Source organism: Mustela nivalis, assembly GCF_964662115.1.
Source record: "Mustela nivalis genome assembly, chromosome: 10".
NCBI lineage: Eukaryota > Metazoa > Chordata > Mammalia > Carnivora > Mustelidae > Mustela > Mustela nivalis.
Genome location: NC_139029.1, coordinates 104,207,545 through 104,225,832, shown reverse-complemented (window position 1 = coordinate 104,225,832; position 18,288 = coordinate 104,207,545). Strand labels below are relative to the sequence as shown.

General features: G+C 37.3%; 1 pseudogene across 1 annotated transcript; it reads right to left on the bottom strand.

Moving 5' to 3' along the window:
* Nucleotides 1–1,251: 1,251 nt before the first annotated feature.
* On the bottom strand, nt 1,252–2,028 carry LOC309842746 (cell division control protein 42 homolog pseudogene; annotated as a pseudogene). Its single transcript has one exon. The product of its transcript is annotated as a cell division control protein 42 homolog pseudogene (transcript).
* Nucleotides 2,029–18,288: the final 16,260 nt, after the last annotated feature.

Here is an 18,288-nt window from a genome sequence, read left to right as displayed (position 1 = left end):
ACCTTCTAACCTGAACTTTTTTAATTCATACACCTGTGTTTTTCTTTTGCATTTCTATTCTTTAAATTTTTTTAAATTTTAGTCTAGTTTAATCGAGTTTATTCCTTTTTTATTTTTATTTTCTAATATTCATATAGAGTTAAACTTCAAGGTAATTCCCTTTCCCCAATCAATGCTACCCCTATAGGTAAACCAGTTTTTAATCCCCCTTTATCTTAGGAAAGTTGAGTCCTTTAACAAAGAAATCAAGATACATCCAGGAAGAATCAAAACCACCTTCCTCTCCCACACTGAGAATTTATAACCACTCTCCCATCTTTTTCTTCCACCAGTGTTTCTGTGTTTGTCCTGATAGTATATAAATCTTATACTTGGTGTTCTTTTTGATGAGGTTCTTCCTTTATTTGCTTATATATATATTTTTTTTTTTCCTGTCATATACTTTTTTTTTTTGACAGGGGGGAAAAAAAGTTTTTTAATTACGTACTCAATCCATTTGGTGTATTTCAAAAGGTGCAATACTTTTCTTCATTTATCAGTGAAAGAAGTTAGAAATTAACTTCAAAAAAAAAAAAATCAGCACATGGCAAACAAATTTCCTTGAAAGTCACAGTCACATATATAGTGCATCCTAGAAAAGAGGAGGGGCAAGAGAGGTTCCACCCACTTTCATGAGTTTCATCAAATACTGGACCTACTCAAGGGTGGAGAGAAAAGGCAACTTTCAAAAAGGAGTATGTTATTAAATGAGGCATTTACTGTACTCCTTCCTAAGAGCACCAGGTGGGGAACAAGTTTTCTAAACTAGATCTAGGAAGTGGAATGTGGAATCAATCAGTCCTCCTCCCTTTAAGGGCTATCCGATGGTTAATGAATTTAAAAAACATAACTAAATAAAAACAAACCCGACACACACTCCCCGCCCCCCACCCCACCCCCGCAAAAACAAAAACAAAAACAAAAAACCCTAAATGTCCCAGATCATTCTCCAGAGTGGATGGAGCCCGGGAGCAGCTTCAACAACCCAAATTAGTCTGTTACAGAGTCATCACAAGCATGCCTTGCTTTTAAACAAAACAAAAAAAAAAAAATTTTTTTTGAAACAACAAAACAAAAACTAGTAGTAATCACTTTTCTGACAATACACAATTACTCAAATTAACTAGTACTGAGAGGGGGAAGGGGACCATACCTACGGGCCTTGTCTCACAGGAGTGCATGTGGGTAGGTGCAGGGCCATTATTGTCATTATTGCAAAAATGAATTTTAATCTTTAATCTTTAGTTTGATTTAACATTGCTTTTAGTATGATGCTGACACCAGCTGTGCGGAAAGGGCTCTGGAGACACGTTCATAGAAGCACACACCTGCGGCTCTTCTTCGGTTCGGGAGGCTCCAGGGCAGCCAATATTGCTTCGTCAAATACATTCTTTAGGCCTCTCTGTGTGAGTGCAGAACACTCCACATACTTGACCGCCTTCAGGTCACGGGCCAGCTTTTCAGCAGTCTCTGGAGTGATAGGCTTCTGTTTGTTCTTGGCAAGTTTCTCAATTGTAGAGGGGTCATCTCGGAGATCAATTTGGGTCCCAACAAGCAAGAAAGGAGTCTTTGGACAATAGTGAGTTATTTCAGGAACCCACTTTTCCTTCACATTTTCAAATGAGGATGGAGAGACGACTGAAAAACAGACTAGAAATACATCTGTTTGTGGATAACTCAGCGGTCGTAATCTGTCATAATCCTCTTGCCCTGCAGTATCAAAAAGTCCAAGAGTATATGGCTCTCCACCAATCATAACAGGGACTGCATAGTTGTCAAAAACAGTCGGTACATACTCAGATGGAAATTTGTTTGTTGTGTAGGATATCAGGAGACATGTTTTACCAACGGCACCATCGCCCACAACAATACACTTAATTGTCTGCATTGCTGAAACAGTTTTGTATCCACTTAAAATACTTCAAAATTCAGTGATGACCTCAGCTTCTCCCCCAGGGCGTTGGCAGCACTGCCTCTAGTCATATACTTTTATCAGTCTTTTTGTTTGTCTGTTTTTGTTTGTATACTTCCTAAATCTCACCTTGGGGCCCATTGGGGTTGAATCTTCTCTTTTATCTTCCCTTTTTTTTCCCTGTCTCTTTCTCTCTTTTTCTTTTTTTCTTTTTCTTTTCTTTTTTCTCTTGTTTGGGTGGGGAATCCTGATTACTCAGAAGTGTTCCAGGGTCCACCTTGACTGCATCACGGTCGATATATCCAGCTACATCCATTCAGTCATCTCTCACCAAAATGACTAGGAAGAGGAATGCCCAACAGAAGAAAAATACAGAGGATGGGCCTTCTGCAACAGAGCTAACGGCTATCAACATAGACAATATGTCGAATAGAGAATTCAAGCTAACAATTATCCAGGCAATAGCTAGGTTGGAGAAAGCCATGGATGACCAAACAGAATTGATTAGGGCTGAGCGGAGAGCGACCAGGGAACATGTTCACAATGTTAGGGCTGAGCTGAAAGCTACCAGGGATGAGGTTCACAAAGCTCTCAATGAGTTCCAATCTAATCTAAATTCTCTCAAAGCTAGAGTAACTGAGACAGAAGATAGAATTAGTGATCTGGAGGACAAACAGAGAGAAAGGATCAGGAGAAAGCCTAAAACAAACAGCTTAAAAGCCACGAAAACAGAATCAGGGAAATAAATGATGACATGAAACATTCCAACGTCAGAATTATTGGAATCCCTGAATGGGAGGAGAAAGAAAGAAGTCTAGAAGAGATAGTGGAACAAGTTCTTCATGAAAATTTTCCCAATCTCGGGAATGGAAACAGCGTTCATGTACTAGAGGCCTAATGGTCTCCACCCAAGATTATAGATTCCAGAAAAACAACAAGGCTCCTGATAGTCAAATTGAGGAATCATAATTGTAGATATACTCTCTTGAAAGCCGCTAGGACAAAGAGGCTCCTTACTTACAGAGGAAAGCCCATCAGAATAACGTCAGACCTGTCCACAGAGACCTGGAAAGCCAGAAAGGGCTGGCAAGATATATTCAGGGCACTAAATGAGAAGAACATGCAGCCAAGAATACTTTATCCAGCAAGACTGACATTCAAAATGGATGGAGAGATAAAGAGTTTCCAAGACCAGCAAGGCTTAAAAGACTACGCAACCACCAAGCCAACACTGCAGGAAATATTAAGGGGGGTACTATAAAAGAGGAAAAATCTTAAGAATAGCATTGAACAGAAATATAGAGACAATCTACAGAAAGACTTCAAAGGTAACACGATGTCAATAAAAATGTATCTATCAATAATCACTCTCAATGTGAATGGCCTAAATGCACCCACAAAATGACACAGGGTTACAGATTGCATAAAACGACAGGAGCCATCCATATGTTGTCTACAAGAGACCAATTTTGAACCTAAAGATACACCCAGACTGAAAGTGAAGGGATGGAGAAGCATCTTTCATGCCAATGGGCCTCAAAAGAAGGCTGGGGTAGCAACTCTCATATCAGACAAATTAGATTTTAAACTAAAGACTGTAGTCAGAGATACAGAAGGACAATACATCATTCTTAAAGGGTCTATCCACCAAGATGGATAGCAATTGTAAATATCTATGCCCCCAATATGGGAACAGCCAATCACATAAGAAAACTGTTAATCAAAATAAAGAGTCATATTGATATGAATACATTAATAGTAGGAGATCTTAACATGCCTCTCTCAGAAATAGATCACTGAAGCAGAAATTCAATAAAGAAACAAGAGCATTGAATGACACACTGGACCAGATGGACCTCATAGATATATACGGAACATTCCACCCTAAAACAACATAATACTCATTCTTCTCAAGTGCACCTGGAACCTTCTCCAGAACAGTCCATGTACTGGGTCATAAATCAGGACTCAACTGATACCAAAAGACCGAGATTATTCCCTGCATATTCTCAGATCACAATGCTTTGAAACTGGAGCTCAATCACAAGGAAAAGTTTCAAAGGAACTCCAACACCTGGAAGCTAAAGGCCACCTTGCTTAAGAATGCTTGGATCAACCAGGAGATCAAAGAAGAACTGAAACAATTCATGGAAACCAATGAGAATGAAGACACTTTGGTCCAAAACCTATGGGATACAGCAAAGGTGGTCCTAAGGGGGAAATACATAGCCATCCAAGCCTCCCTCAAAAAAATTGAAAATTCCAGAATACACCAGCTGTCTCTACACCTTAAAGAACTGGAGAATCAACAACAAATCAAACCAACTCCACACATAAGAAAGGAAATCATCAAGATTAGAGCAGAGATCAATGGGGTAGAAATCAGAGATACAGTAGAATGTATCAATGAAACTAGAAGCTGGTTTTTTGAAAGAATCAATAAGATCAATAAACCATTAGCCACACTAATCCAAAAGAAAAGATAGAAAGCCCAAATTAATAAAATTATGAATGAAAAGGGAGAGATCACAATGAACACCAAGGAAGTAGAAACAATCATGAGAAGTTACTATCAACAGTTATATGCCAGTAAGCTAAGCAACCTAGATGAAATGGATGCATTCCTGGAAAACTATAAACTCCCAAAATTGAACCAGGAAGAAATTGACAACCTGAATAGACTGATATTTAGTAATGAGATTGAAGCAGTGATCAAAAACCTCCCAAAAAACAAGAGCCCAGGACCTGATGGATTCCCTGGGGAATTCTACCAAACTTTCAAAGAAGAAATAACACCTATTCTCCTGAAGCTGTTTGAAAAAATTGAAGCAGAAGGAAAACTTCCAGACTCTTTCTAGGAAGCCAGCATTACCCTGATCCCCTGATCCCCAAACCAGGGATAGAGGGAACATTCCTGAACTTCATAAAATCTATCTATGAAGGACCCACAGCAAATATCATCCTCAATGGGAAAAAGCCTGAAGCCTTCCCACTGAGATCAGGAACACGATAAGGATGCCCACTCTCACCACTCTTGTTCAACATAGTATTAGAAGTCCTAGCAACAGCAATCAGACTACAAAGAGAAATAAAAGGTATCCAAATTGGCAATGAAGAAGTCAAACTCTCTCTCTTCGCTGATGACATGATTATTTACACGGAAAACCCAAAAGATTCCACCCCCAAAGTACTAGAACTCATACAGCAATTCAGTAACGTGGCAGGATACAAAGTCAATGTACAGAAATCAGTGGCTTTCTTATACACTAACAATGAAAATACAGAAAGGGAAATTAGAGAATCAATACCTTTTACTATAACACCAAGAACAATAAGATACCTGGGAATAAACCTAACCAAAGAGGTAAAGGAACTGTACTTGAGGAACTATAGAACACTCATAAAAGCAATTGAAAAAGATGGAAGGCCATTCCATGCTCTTGGATCAGAAGAATAAACATTGTTAAAATGTCTATACTGCCTTGAGCAATCTATACTTTTAATGTCATTCCGATCAAAATTCCACCAGTATTTTTCAAAGAGCTGGAGCAAATAATCCTAAAGTTTGTATGGAATCAGAAGAGACACTGAATCCCTAAGGAAATGTTGAAAAACAAAAAGAAAACTGGGGGCATCACGTTACCTGATTTCAAGCTTTACTACAAAGCCGTGATCACCAAGACAGCATGGTACTGGCATAAAAACAGACACATAGATCAGTGAAACAGAGTAGAGAGTCCAGATATAGACCCTCAACTCGACGGTCAATTAATCTTCGACAAAACAGGAAAAAATATGCAGTGGAAAAAGTCTCTTCAATAAATGGTGCTGGAATAACTGGACAGCTATATATAGAAGAATGAAACTCGACCATTCTCTTACACTGTACACAAAGATAAACTCAAAATGGATAAAAGATCTCAACGTGAGACAGGAATCCATCAGAATCCTAGAGGAGAACATAGGCAGTAACTTCTTCGATATCAGCCACAGCAACTTCTTTCAAGATATGTCTCCAAAGGCAAAGGAAACAAAAGCGAAAATGAACTTTTGGGACTTCATGAATATCTAAAGCTTCTGCACAGCAAAGGAAACGGTCAAAAAAAAAAAAAAAAGAGGCAACCCATGGAACGGGAGAAGATATTTGCAAATCACAGTACAGACAAAAGGTTGATATCCAGGATCTATAAAGAACTCTTCAAACTCAGCACACACAAAATAGACAATCATATCAAAAAATGTCTCCAATGAAGACATATAAATGACTATCAGACACATGAAAAAATGTTCAACATCACTAGCCATCAGGGAGATTCAAATTAAAACCACATTGAGATACCACCTTACACCAGTTAGAATGGCCAAAATTAGCGAGACCGGAAACAACATGTTTTGGAGAGGATGTGGAGAAAGGGGAACCCTCTTACACTGTTGGTGGGAATGCAAGTTGGTGCAGCCTCTTTGGAGAACAGTGTGGAGATTCCTCAAGAAATTAAAAATAAAACTTCCCTATGATCCTGCCATTGCACTACTGGGTATTTACCCCAAAGATACAAATGTAGTGAAAAGAAGGGCCATCTGTACCCCAATGTTTATAGCAGCAATGGTTACGGTCGCCAAACTGTGGAAAGAACCAAGATGCCCTTCAATGGACAAATGGATAAGGAAGATGTGGTCCATATACACTATGGAGTATTATGCCTCCATCAGAAAGGATGAATACCCAACTTTTGTAGCAACATGGACGGGACTGGAAGAGATTATGCTGAGTGAAATCAGTCAAGCAGAGAGAGTCAATTATCATATGGTTTCACTTATTTGTGGAGCATAACAAATAGCATGGAGGACAAGGGGAGTTAGAGAGGAGAAGGGAGTTGAGGGAAATTGGAAGGAGAGGTGAACCATGAGAGACTGTGGACTCTGAAAAATAATCGGAGGGTTTTGAAGGGGTGGGGGGTGGGAGGTTGGGGGAACCAGGTGCTGGGTATTGGAGAGGGCATGGATTGCATGGAGCACTGGGTGTGGTGCAAAAATAATGAATACTGCTATGCTGAAAAAATAAAAAATTAATTAAAAAAAAAGAATTTACCAAATTTAACACCACACACACACACACACACGCACAAATCCATTCAAGAAATGCAGAAAACATGAATAAAATGACCATATAGACAAAGGGCTGATATCCAGGATCTATAAAGATCTCCTTAATCTCAACACACACAAAACAGATAAACATGTCAAAAATGGGCAAAAGACATGAACAGACACTTCTCCAAAGAAGACATACAAATGGCTAACAGACATATGAAAAAAATGTTCATCATCACTAGCCGTCAGGGAGATTCAGATCAAAACTACATTGAGATACCACCTTACACCAGTTAGAATGGCCAAAACTAACATGACAGTAAACAACAAGTGTTGGAGAGGATGTGGAGAAAGGGGAACCCTCTTACACTGTTGGTGGGAATGCAAGTTGGTGCAGCCACTTTGAAAAACAGGGTAGAGATTCCTTTAGAAATTAAAAATAGAGCTACTCTATGACCTTGCAATTACACTACTGGGTATTTACCCCAAAGATACAGATGTAGTGAAAAGAAGGGCCATCTGTACCCCAGTGATCATAGCAGCAATGGCCACAGTCACCAAACCGTGGAAAGAACCAAGATGACCTTCAACAGACAAATGGATAAAGAAGTTGTGGTTCATATATACTATGGAGTATTATGCCTTCATCAGAAAGGATGAATACCCAACTTTTGTATCAACATAGACGGGACTGGAAGAGATTAAGCTGAGTGAAATAAGTCAAGCAGAAAGAGTCAATTATCATATGGTTTTGCTTATTTGTGGAGCATAAGAAATAACACGCAGGACATGGGGGGATGGAGAGGAGATGGGAGTTGGGGGAAATTGGAGGGGGAGATGAACCATGAGAGACTGTGGACTCTGAGGAACTAACTGAAGGTTTTGGAGGGGAGAGGGGTGGGAGTTTGGGTGAGCCTTGTGGTGGGTATTATGGAGGGCACATATCGCATGGAGCACTGGGTGTGGTGCATAAACAATGAATTCTGGAACACTGAAAATAATTTTTTTTAAAAAATTGGAAAAAAAAAAGAAATACAGAAGACATAAGTGGACATTTCTCCAAACAAGACATACAAATGGCTAACAGACAAATGAAAAAATGCTCAACATCACTCTTCATCAGAGAAATACAAATGAAAACCACAATGGGATGCCACCTCACACTGATCAGAATCTCTAAAATTAACAGCTCAGGAAACAAGAGGTGTTAATAAGGTTGCAAAGAAAGGATAACCCTCTCACCCTGTTAGTAAGAATGCAAACTGGTGCAGACACCATGGAAAACAGTATGGACGTTCCTCAAAAACTTAAAATAGAGCTACCCAAAGACCCAGAAATTGCACTAGTAGGTATTTACCCAAAGTGAACAAAAAATAGTGATTCAAAGGGGCACATGCACCCTGATGCTTACATCAGCATTATCAACAATAGTGAAATTATGGAAAGAGGCCAGATGTCCATCAATGGATGGATAAAGAAGATGTGTTGTGTATACACACACACACACACAGAGACAGAGAGAGAGAGAGAGAGAGAGAGAGAGAGAGAGAATGGAATATTACTCAGCCATAAAAGGAATGAAATCTTGCTATTTGTGAGAACATGGATAGAGCAGGAGAATATTATGCCAAGTGAAATAAGTCAGTCAGAGAAAGACAAATACTGTATGATTTCACTCATATGCATAATTTAAGAAACAAAACAGATGAACATTGGTGGGGTGGGTGGGGAGAGAGAGGCATACCAGCAAAGACTCTTGACTATAGAGAACAAACTGAGGGTTGCTGGAGGGGAGGTTGGAGGGGAGATAGGTTAAGTAGGTGATGTGTAATATGGAGGGCAGTTGTCATGATGAGCACCCAGTATTGTATGTGACTGATAAGTCACTAAATTGTACACCTGAAACTAGTATTGCACTGTATTTAACCTAGCTGGAATTTAAATAAAACATTGGGAAAAAAATCCTTTGGCCATGTCTATCTTTATATAATAAAGATTTATTTCTGGATTCTCCATCTATTTATAGATCTATGATTCTGCATTTATGCCAACCCACACTATTTTGGTTCCTGTAACTCCATAATAAATTTTATAATCAGGAAGTATGATTCCTCCAGCTTTTTTATTTTTCAGAATTCTTTTGATTATACAGGGTCAAGAGATTCCACATGAATTATAGGATACATTTTTCTGTTTCTGAAAAAAAAGTCATCGCAGATTTGTTAAGGATCACATTAAATCTGTAGATAACGTTGTGTAGTACTCACATTTTTACAATATGAAATCTTCCAATCCAGGAACATAGTATGTGTTTCCATTTATTCGTCTCCTTTCAGCAGTGTTTTGTAGTTTTCATTATACAAGTTGTCTACCACCTTGATTAAGTTAATTCCCAATTTTTAAAATTTTTTCATGCCATTTTAAATAAAATTGATTTAATTTCCTTTTCAGATTGTTTACTTTTAGCATATTTTTTAAAGGGGTGGGAAGGATGGAGGGTGAGGGTGAGAGAGAGAGAGGGAGAGAGAGAGAGAGACAGATAGAGAATCCCAGGCAGACTCCCACTGAGCATGCAGCCCGACCCCGGGCTTGATTTCACAACCCTGAGATCATGACCTGAGCTGAAATCAAGGTCAGGCACTTAACTGACTAAGCCACCCAGGTGCCCTGACATTGATCAATTTTTGTATGTTGAACCATCTTTGCATTCCAAGAATAAATTTTAATACTCAGGTTGTGTAATCATTCAAATATGCTGCCAAATTCTGCTTCTTTGTATTTTGTTGAGAATTTTTGCATTGGTGTTCATAATGGATAGTGGTTTATAGTTTTCTTGTAGTTTCTTTGGTGTTAAGGGTAATGCTGCCCTTTAGAATAAGTTAGGAAATGTACCCTTCACTTTTTGGAAAGGTTGGTATTAGATTTTCTTTAAGTGCTTGGCAGAATTCACCATGAATCCATCAGGTCCAGGGGTATTCTTTTTTGAAAATGTTTTTATTACTGATACACTCTCCTTAGGAGTTTTGGTCTATTCCGATTTTCTATTTCTTCATTATTTAGTTTGGGTGCATTTTGAATTTCTAGGAACTTGTTCATTTTATATAGGTTATTTAGTTTGTTGGCATTGAATTATTCATAGTACTCACAATCCTGTTTATTTCTTCCATCCAACTACTAGCTAGGCCTGAACCTGCTTAGCTTCGAGATTGAGTGCATTCAGGGTTGTATGGCTGTAGACTCAATCCTATTTTCTGTAGAATCAATTGGAATGTTCCCACTTCCATTTTTGATTTTAGTAATTTGAATCTTCTCCCCTTTTTCTTTGTCCATCCAGGTAATGGCTTATTAATTTGCAGACTTTTTTGAAACACCAACTTTCTTTTTTAATTGATTTTCTCTATTAGCTTCCTATTTTGCTAATCTCTAATCTCTATTATATCCTTTTTGCTACTTTATTTTCTTTTTCTAGTTCATTAAATTATAAATTAGGTTGTTGAAGTACTTTGTAATAATGTACTTTATTACATTTTATAATGTAAGCATTTATGACTATAAATTTCTCCTTTAGCACTTCTTTTCCTGTGTCCCTCAAGTTTTGGTGGTTTTTTTCTTTGTTTTCCTTCATCCCTACATTTTTCAAATTGTCCTTGTGATTTCTTTTGACCCATTTTTTACAAAAATTATGCTGTTAAATTTCCAGAAATTTGTAAATTTTCTAGTTTTCCTTCTGTTATTAATTCCTAATGCCATCCCATTGTGGTCAAAGAAGGTATTCTGCGTGATGTCAGTCTGTGGAATTCTGTTAAGAAAGCCCTAACAAAATTATACAGGTTGTAATCCTAAAAAGTGGCAAGTTGCTATAACAAATATCTAAAGAAGTGACTTTGGAACTAATTAATGACTAGAGACTGGAAGACCTCTGAAGTGCATGTTAGAAAAAGCCTACACTGTTTTGAAGACACAACTGGCAGTTATATGGATCTTAAAGGTGCTTCTAAGGAGGCCTTCAGTGGAAATGAGAAATGTGTTGTGTACTGGAGGAAAGGTGATCCTTGTTAAAAAGTGACAAAGAACTTGTCTAGATTGTTTTCTAGTGTTTTGTGGAAGGTAGGATTTGTAGGTGATGAAATAGAATATCTAACTAAGGGATCTCTCTATCTCTCTCTCTTTTAAGTAGGCTGCATGCCCAGGGTGGAGCCCAATGTAGAGCTCAAACTCACAACCCTGAGATCAAGACCTGAGCTGAGATCAAGAGTTGGATGTTTAACTAAGCCATCTACGCACCCCTAAGTGAGATTTTTAAAAAATATTTTATTTATTTATTTGACAGACAGAGATCACAAGTAGGCAGAGAAGCAGGCAGAGAGAGGAGGAAGCAGGCTCCCTGCTGAGCAGAAAGCCTGATGTGGGGCTCAATCCCAGGACCCCGAGATCATGACCTGAGCTGAAGGCAGAGGCTTAACCCACTGAGCCCACCCAGGTGCCCCCACTAAGTCAGATTTCTAAGCAAAGTGCTGCTAAAGTGGCCTGCTCTTACTTACTACTTATGGTAAAATACCAGAGAAAGATAATGGACGATGGAGTGGTCATATGTAGAATTTAAAGAAAACAAAAAGAAAAAAAATGCAGAGGAGCATAGAGGGAGGGAGGGAAAAATAAGATGAAATCAGAGGGAGACAAACCATGAGACTCTTAACATTTGGAAACAAACAGGGTTGCCAGAGGGGAGGGAGGTGGGCTGATGGGGTAGGTAACTAGGTGACAGGCGTTAATAAGTAAGGCACATGATGTAATGAGCACTGGGTACTATATACAACTGATGAATCACTGAACTCTACCTCTGAAACTAATAATACATTATATGTTAATTCATTGAATTTATAAAATAAAATAGAGTAAAATAAAATAATAAAATAAACAAGAGGGGAAAAAAGATGAAGCTGTCAGGCACCTGGGGGCTCAGTAAGTGAAGCTTCTGACTTGATTTCAGCTCGGATCATGATCTCAGTGTTTGTGACATCAAGCCCCATACAGGCTCTGTGCTGAGCGTGGAGCCAGCTTGAAATTCTCTCTCCATTTCCTGCTCCTCCCCTAAACTTGATAATTTGGATTATTTCCAGCCCAGTCATTTTACAAAAATCAAGAAACCATGTTTTGAGATAACACTAAGGGTATGGCTAAGTACTCATCTGATAAAGAGTGTTTGTATCCCTCAAAATTCAAATGTTGAACCTATTCCCCAATATGGTATTTAGAGGTAGGGCCTTTGAAAGGTGATTAGTTCATGAGGATAGAGCCCTCATAATGGGAGTACTGCCCTTCTAAAAATGAGACCCAAGAGAGCTCCCTTTCTCCTTCTTCCATGTAAGAATACAGGGGGGAAAAAAAAACATTAACCAGGAAGAGGGCCCTCACCAGACACCAAAAACTGCTGGCACTTTGATTGACTGGAGCTGTCTGTAGAGCTGTGAGATATAATGTGTTATTTATAAACCAAATTTAGTATTGTTACAGCAGCCTGAAGGACTAAGACAGGATGTTACTCATAGATCCAATCAGCTGTCTCAACAGTAGCTAGGAATAGAGGGATGGGGCTTATACTAGTAGAATATTGCTAGTTTGGACTGAAGGGGACAGAGATGGGTAAGATACAGAGGCAGGCTATCAGACTTCTGGGATACTACAGAACTAGATCTCAGAACTATCCATCTGTGAACATATTTTATACTTCAAGAAAAGGGAACAATGACCCTGAAGGTATTCAGAGATTGGTAAGTCTGTTAGCTACTATGGGATCATAAGGCACAGGTCCACAGGTCAAGGCTTTGTTTCCTCTTGGAGCCTTTGTTTCCTTTGATTCCAGAGGTCAGAGCCATCTCCTGGTTTTCAGTAGGCCAGATTGCTGCCCAGGGCTGTAAAGACTGCCCCAGGGACTCAGGGAGAACACACTATTACCCTAGCAGGCTAAGAAGGTGGGATTACTCCTCAATGGGCCTGGAAGACACAGCACTGAGCTAAAGAGGATTAGTCTCCAATCTTAAAATCTAGTCAAATGTTCCCTCCTAGGTTTTGAACTTACATGGGACCATGACTCCTTTCTTCATTCTAATTTTTCCCTTTTGAAATGGAAATGTCTAACCTATGTCTCTTCCATCATTGTATTTTGGAAGTAGATAACTTATATAGCTTTCATAGTTTCACAACTGGAGAATTTTGCCTGAGGATGAATCATACATACTTCAAGTCATTTGATTTAGATCATACTTAGTTGAGATTTAAGATTTAGAGTTGATGATGAAATTAGCAGGATGAAATTAGATGATGATGGGGTGTTTTGATGATGAATGTATTTTGCATATAAGTACATGAATTTTGGTGGTCCAGAGGGTGGACTGTTAGGTATTGGGTTGTGTATTCCCAAAATTCGTATGATGAGGTTTTAATCCCTAGTTCCTCAGAATAAAACTGTCTCAGGAGACAGGGCTTTGAAGAGGTAATTGAGTTACAATGAAGCCATTAGGGTGGCCTCTAATTTAATCTGATTAGTATCCTTATAAGGAAATTTGGGCACATTAAGAGACACATGTGAATGCACACGAGGACATGTGTGAAGACACAGCAAGAAGGCAATTATTTGGAAGCCAAATGGATGCCTCAGAGGAAACCAAACACGCTGACATTTTGATCATGGACCTGTAGCCTCCAGAACTGTAATAAAAAATAAATTTGTTGTGTAAGTCACCAGTGGGGATGACCTGATTCTGGCCCTTATTTCTATTACTCCATGTTGTGTGTCTTTTCATGTGCAGTTTGTCCATTCATATATCTTTTGTGAAGTATCTGTTTAAGTACTTTGCACATATGAAAAAATCTGGATGGTTCATTTTATTTTTTATTTGTTCATGTTTATATATTCTGCAAAAACATTCTCTGTAAAATGTACATACTGTGAATATGTTCACCCAGTGTGTGGTCTGCCTGTTTAGATTCTTAGGTATCTTTTGAAGAACAGAAATGTTAAATTTTGAAAAAGTCCTCTGTATCATTTTCTTTTTTATTTCTAGGGAAATTTTGCCTTTCCCAGTGTTGCAAATATATCCTCAAAGGTTTTCATCTAGAACCTTAATGGTTTGGGCTTTTTCTCTAAGTCCATGAAATACCTCAAAATGTCTATTTAGAACTAGGTAAAGGTTGAGGTCACTGTTTTCCATTTGGATGGTGTAGTTTGTAAAATCACAAATCACTTGTTGAAGACTTTCCTTTCCTTTTTTTAAGATTTTATTTATTTGATAGAGATCACAAGTAGGCAGAGAGGCAGGTGGGGGGGGCGTGTAGCAGGTAAGCAGGCTCCCTGTTGAGCAGAGAGCCCCACGTGGGGCTCGGTCCAAGGACCCTGGGATCATGACCTGAGCCGAAGGCAGAGGCTTTAATCCACTGAACCACCCAAGCGCTCTGAAAACTTTCCTTTTCTTGTTTAATTTTCTTGACTCTGGTTGAAAACCAATTGACTATGTAATGTGTGGTCTAACTTAGGACTCCATTATGTTCCAAGGTATACTTAGCTATCCATATGCCAATACTATATTGCCTTATTTTAATTAGAATACAATTTGAAGTTGGATAGTGTAATGTTAGTCCTCCAATTTTTTTTAAGATTGGTTTTGCTCATGAGAGACTATGGACTCTGAAAAAACAATCTGAGGGATTTGAAGTGGCAGGGGGATGGGAGGTTGGGGTACCAGGTGGTGGGTATTATAGAGGGCACGGATTGCATGGAGCACTGGGTGTGGTGAAAAAATAATGAATACTGTTATGCTGAAAGTAAATTAATTAATTAAAAAGAAAAAGATTGGTTTTGCTATTCTAGATGTTATAAATTTCCAAATTGTATAATCAGCTTGTCAATTTCCTCAAACTATCCTGCTGGGGTTTTTTAGGGGTTACACTGAATCCATAGACCAAGTAGAGATTAGCATCTTAACAATACTGAGTCTTCCAACATAGGAATGCAACATAACTTTCCATTTATTTAGGCATTTTTAAATTATTCACAGCAACTTTTTTACCTTTCAGTATAAAGTTCTCATACATATGTAATTAGATTTCTTCCTAGATATGACTATTTTATGCTTAGATCATATTATTTCAGTTTTCAAGTCTTCATTATTAATATAGAAATGCAGTTTATCATTAATGAACTTGTACCCTGTAACTTTTCTAAATTCACTTATTCATGTAAAATTAGTAATTTTGAAAATTTCATAAAACTTTGTAAATACACAAATACTTTCGTTTTGTTTCTCTTAATCTTTTTTATTTCTTTTTCTTACCTAGAAGGTAGGGTTTCTATTGCAATGTTGAATACAAGGGGCAAGGACAGATATTTTTTGCCTCCTTTCCATTCCAGGGGAAAAGGATTTAATATGAAATCACTAAACATGATATTAGCTGTTAGATTTGCATTGATGTCCTTATCGAATGGTAAAAATTCTCTTCTATTTTTGGTTTGCTGGGAGTTTTTGAACTTCAGTGTTTAATTTTGTCAAACTATTCTCATTACTGTCATTTCCCCTTTATGTTAAGTTGGTTAATTATATTGCGGGGATAAACCCACCTTGGTCATGCAATATCATTTTTTTTTCACTGTTAACTTCTGTTTCCTACTATTTTAAATATTTTTGCATCTGTATTCATGAGGGATATTAATCTTTTCTCTTTTCTCATATTTGTCAAGTTTTGTTACTAGAATTATGCTGGCCTCATAAAACAAGGTGAAAGTCCTCTTTATTTCTTTAAAGAGTTTATGTAGAATTCAGTGTTTGCTTTTTTAAAATCCAGTGTCATTTTTAACTAATATATTTAACAAAATTCACCAATGAATTAATCAGGGTTTGGAAGTTTTCTTATTGGAATAATATGTAATTGCAAATTCAATATTTTAATAAATATGGAAATATTTTTAGATTTATTTTCTTCTTGTATTTTTCACAAGCTATGGGTCAAAAGGCAATTTGTCCATTTCATCTGAGTAGTTGAACTTAATGGCATAAAGTTTTCCATAATATGCTATTATCTTTAATGTCCAACAAGCTATGTAGTGATACCTTCCTTTTCGTTCTTTATATTAGTATTTGTATTTTCTCTTTTTCACTTGATCAGGTTTTTGTTTGTTTTGTTTCCTATGTTGTCATAACAAATTACCATAAACTGAGTGGCTCGAAACCAGAGATTTCTCTCGGATTTCTGGAGGACTGAAATAGAAAATCAAGGCTCCTTTTAAAGGCTCTAGGAGAGGATTATTCCTTACCTCTTAATAGTTTCTGGTTGCTGGCATTCTTTGGTTTGAGGATGCATTACTGCAATCTCTGCCTTTGTTTTCACTTGGCCTACTGTTTCTCTGTCTCTATGGTCTTCTTATAAGGATACCAAATCACTGGATTTAATATGACCTCAGAACTAATTATTTCTGCAAATATCCTATTTCCAAATAAGGTCACATTCTGAAGTTTTAGATGGACATGACCTTTTGGAAAATATTACTCAAGCCAGTATATGAATCTTGATAGGTGTTTATCAATTTTTGTAATTTTCAAAATCTCACTTTTGTTTTTCTGTGTTAATTTCCAACAACTGTGTATAAGTTCTCAGTCAATATCATGTCTTCAAACATTTCTTCTGTATCATTCTTTATCTTCACCTTCAGAAACTCAGTTATGAGATTCAAGGCCATTTGATTTTGCCTACAAAACTCAAATACTCTATACATTTTATTTTCACTCCCTTTTTCTTTTTATTTTCAATTGTCCTGTCTTCCAAGTTTAAAAAATCATTTCTTCTATGTGTAATCCTATCATATTCAATTCTAGAATTCTTTTTTTATTTCCTACAATTTACATGTCTCTGCTAAAATTCCCCGTCTCTTCATGTTTACCACCCTTTTTACTACTTCCTTCAGCATTTTTATCATAGTTAATCTACCTCTGATAACTGTAACATCTGGGGAATCTGAGTTTGCTTCTGTTGACTGTCTGCTCTCTGGATCAAACTTTTTGCTTCTCTCCGGGTCTTAAAATTTCTTGCTGTGTGCTGGTATTTTCCATAAAAGAACAATAAAAAATAAAATGAAAATAAATAATAGTTACTGCCACAAAAGGGCATGGCTGTTCCTTTGTCAGGCTCTTAGAGTGGGAAACTGAGTTAATCTCACCCGCAGTTGAGGTAGAGATGAGCTCTGCAGCTGATTTAGTTTAACTTTAGCACTTGCTTCAAATATTTTAAATGAGAAGAGTTGCCTTTCAGTGGAGATTTGGATCTGAGCACTGATGAGATCCTAGTGGAATCTTTGTGCTTTTTAGCTAAACTGCCTGATATCCAAACATGGGGACTTGTTCTCTGCACTACATTTCAATAGCATATTTTAGATTTCCTGAAGTATTCTCTTTGTATTCTACTCGGGCTTCCTCAGTAGGTGACTTCTCTCAAATTACCACACCTTTTGGAGGACCCAGTTGCTTACACTTACAATGTCTCAGAAATATTTTATTCTTTATTTTAGTTCTATGTTCTTATCGTCCTAGTAAATGAATAGTTTACTAAAAGTAGCAATCTGGCTGGTTGAAAAGAAGTAAGACATACATCATGGATTTACAAAGTTATTAATAAGCCAATGTCTACTGAACTTCATTTCACAGTGAGTCTATACAGGACATTGAAGAGATAAGAAAAGTTCTCTTTCTCTTTCACAAATCCAGTGAACACTTACAATATATGGCACTATTCTGGCAACATACAATATAATTTAAGTAACTGGGATATGGATAAAAATGGAGCTCCTAAATTATAAAAGATCTCGTTTGATTTCTAAAATCTAAAATTAGAAGTGGACTACTTCAGGTTCATTTTATCATGTGATTTTTGCCATCTCCTAAAATCTTGTCATCAATATCCTTTTAGTGTAAGGAGAAAAAACTGGATAAGAACATTACCATTTCTCAGAATCTTAATAAAATAATGAACATCCATTTAATTTACATTTCACTGCCTAAAATTCAGTCTCATGCTCATACTTAATTGAAAGGGAAGTTGGGAAATATAGTCTTGCTGTATATTCAGGTCAAAAAAGGAATAGATACACTCAGTTCATAGAACTTACTAATTTTGTCAGCTTAAGACCTTCTTTTTTTAAGGATAAACATTCAATAAAAAAGTGTTGATTGAATTGAAAAGGAATATCTTATCTGTTTATC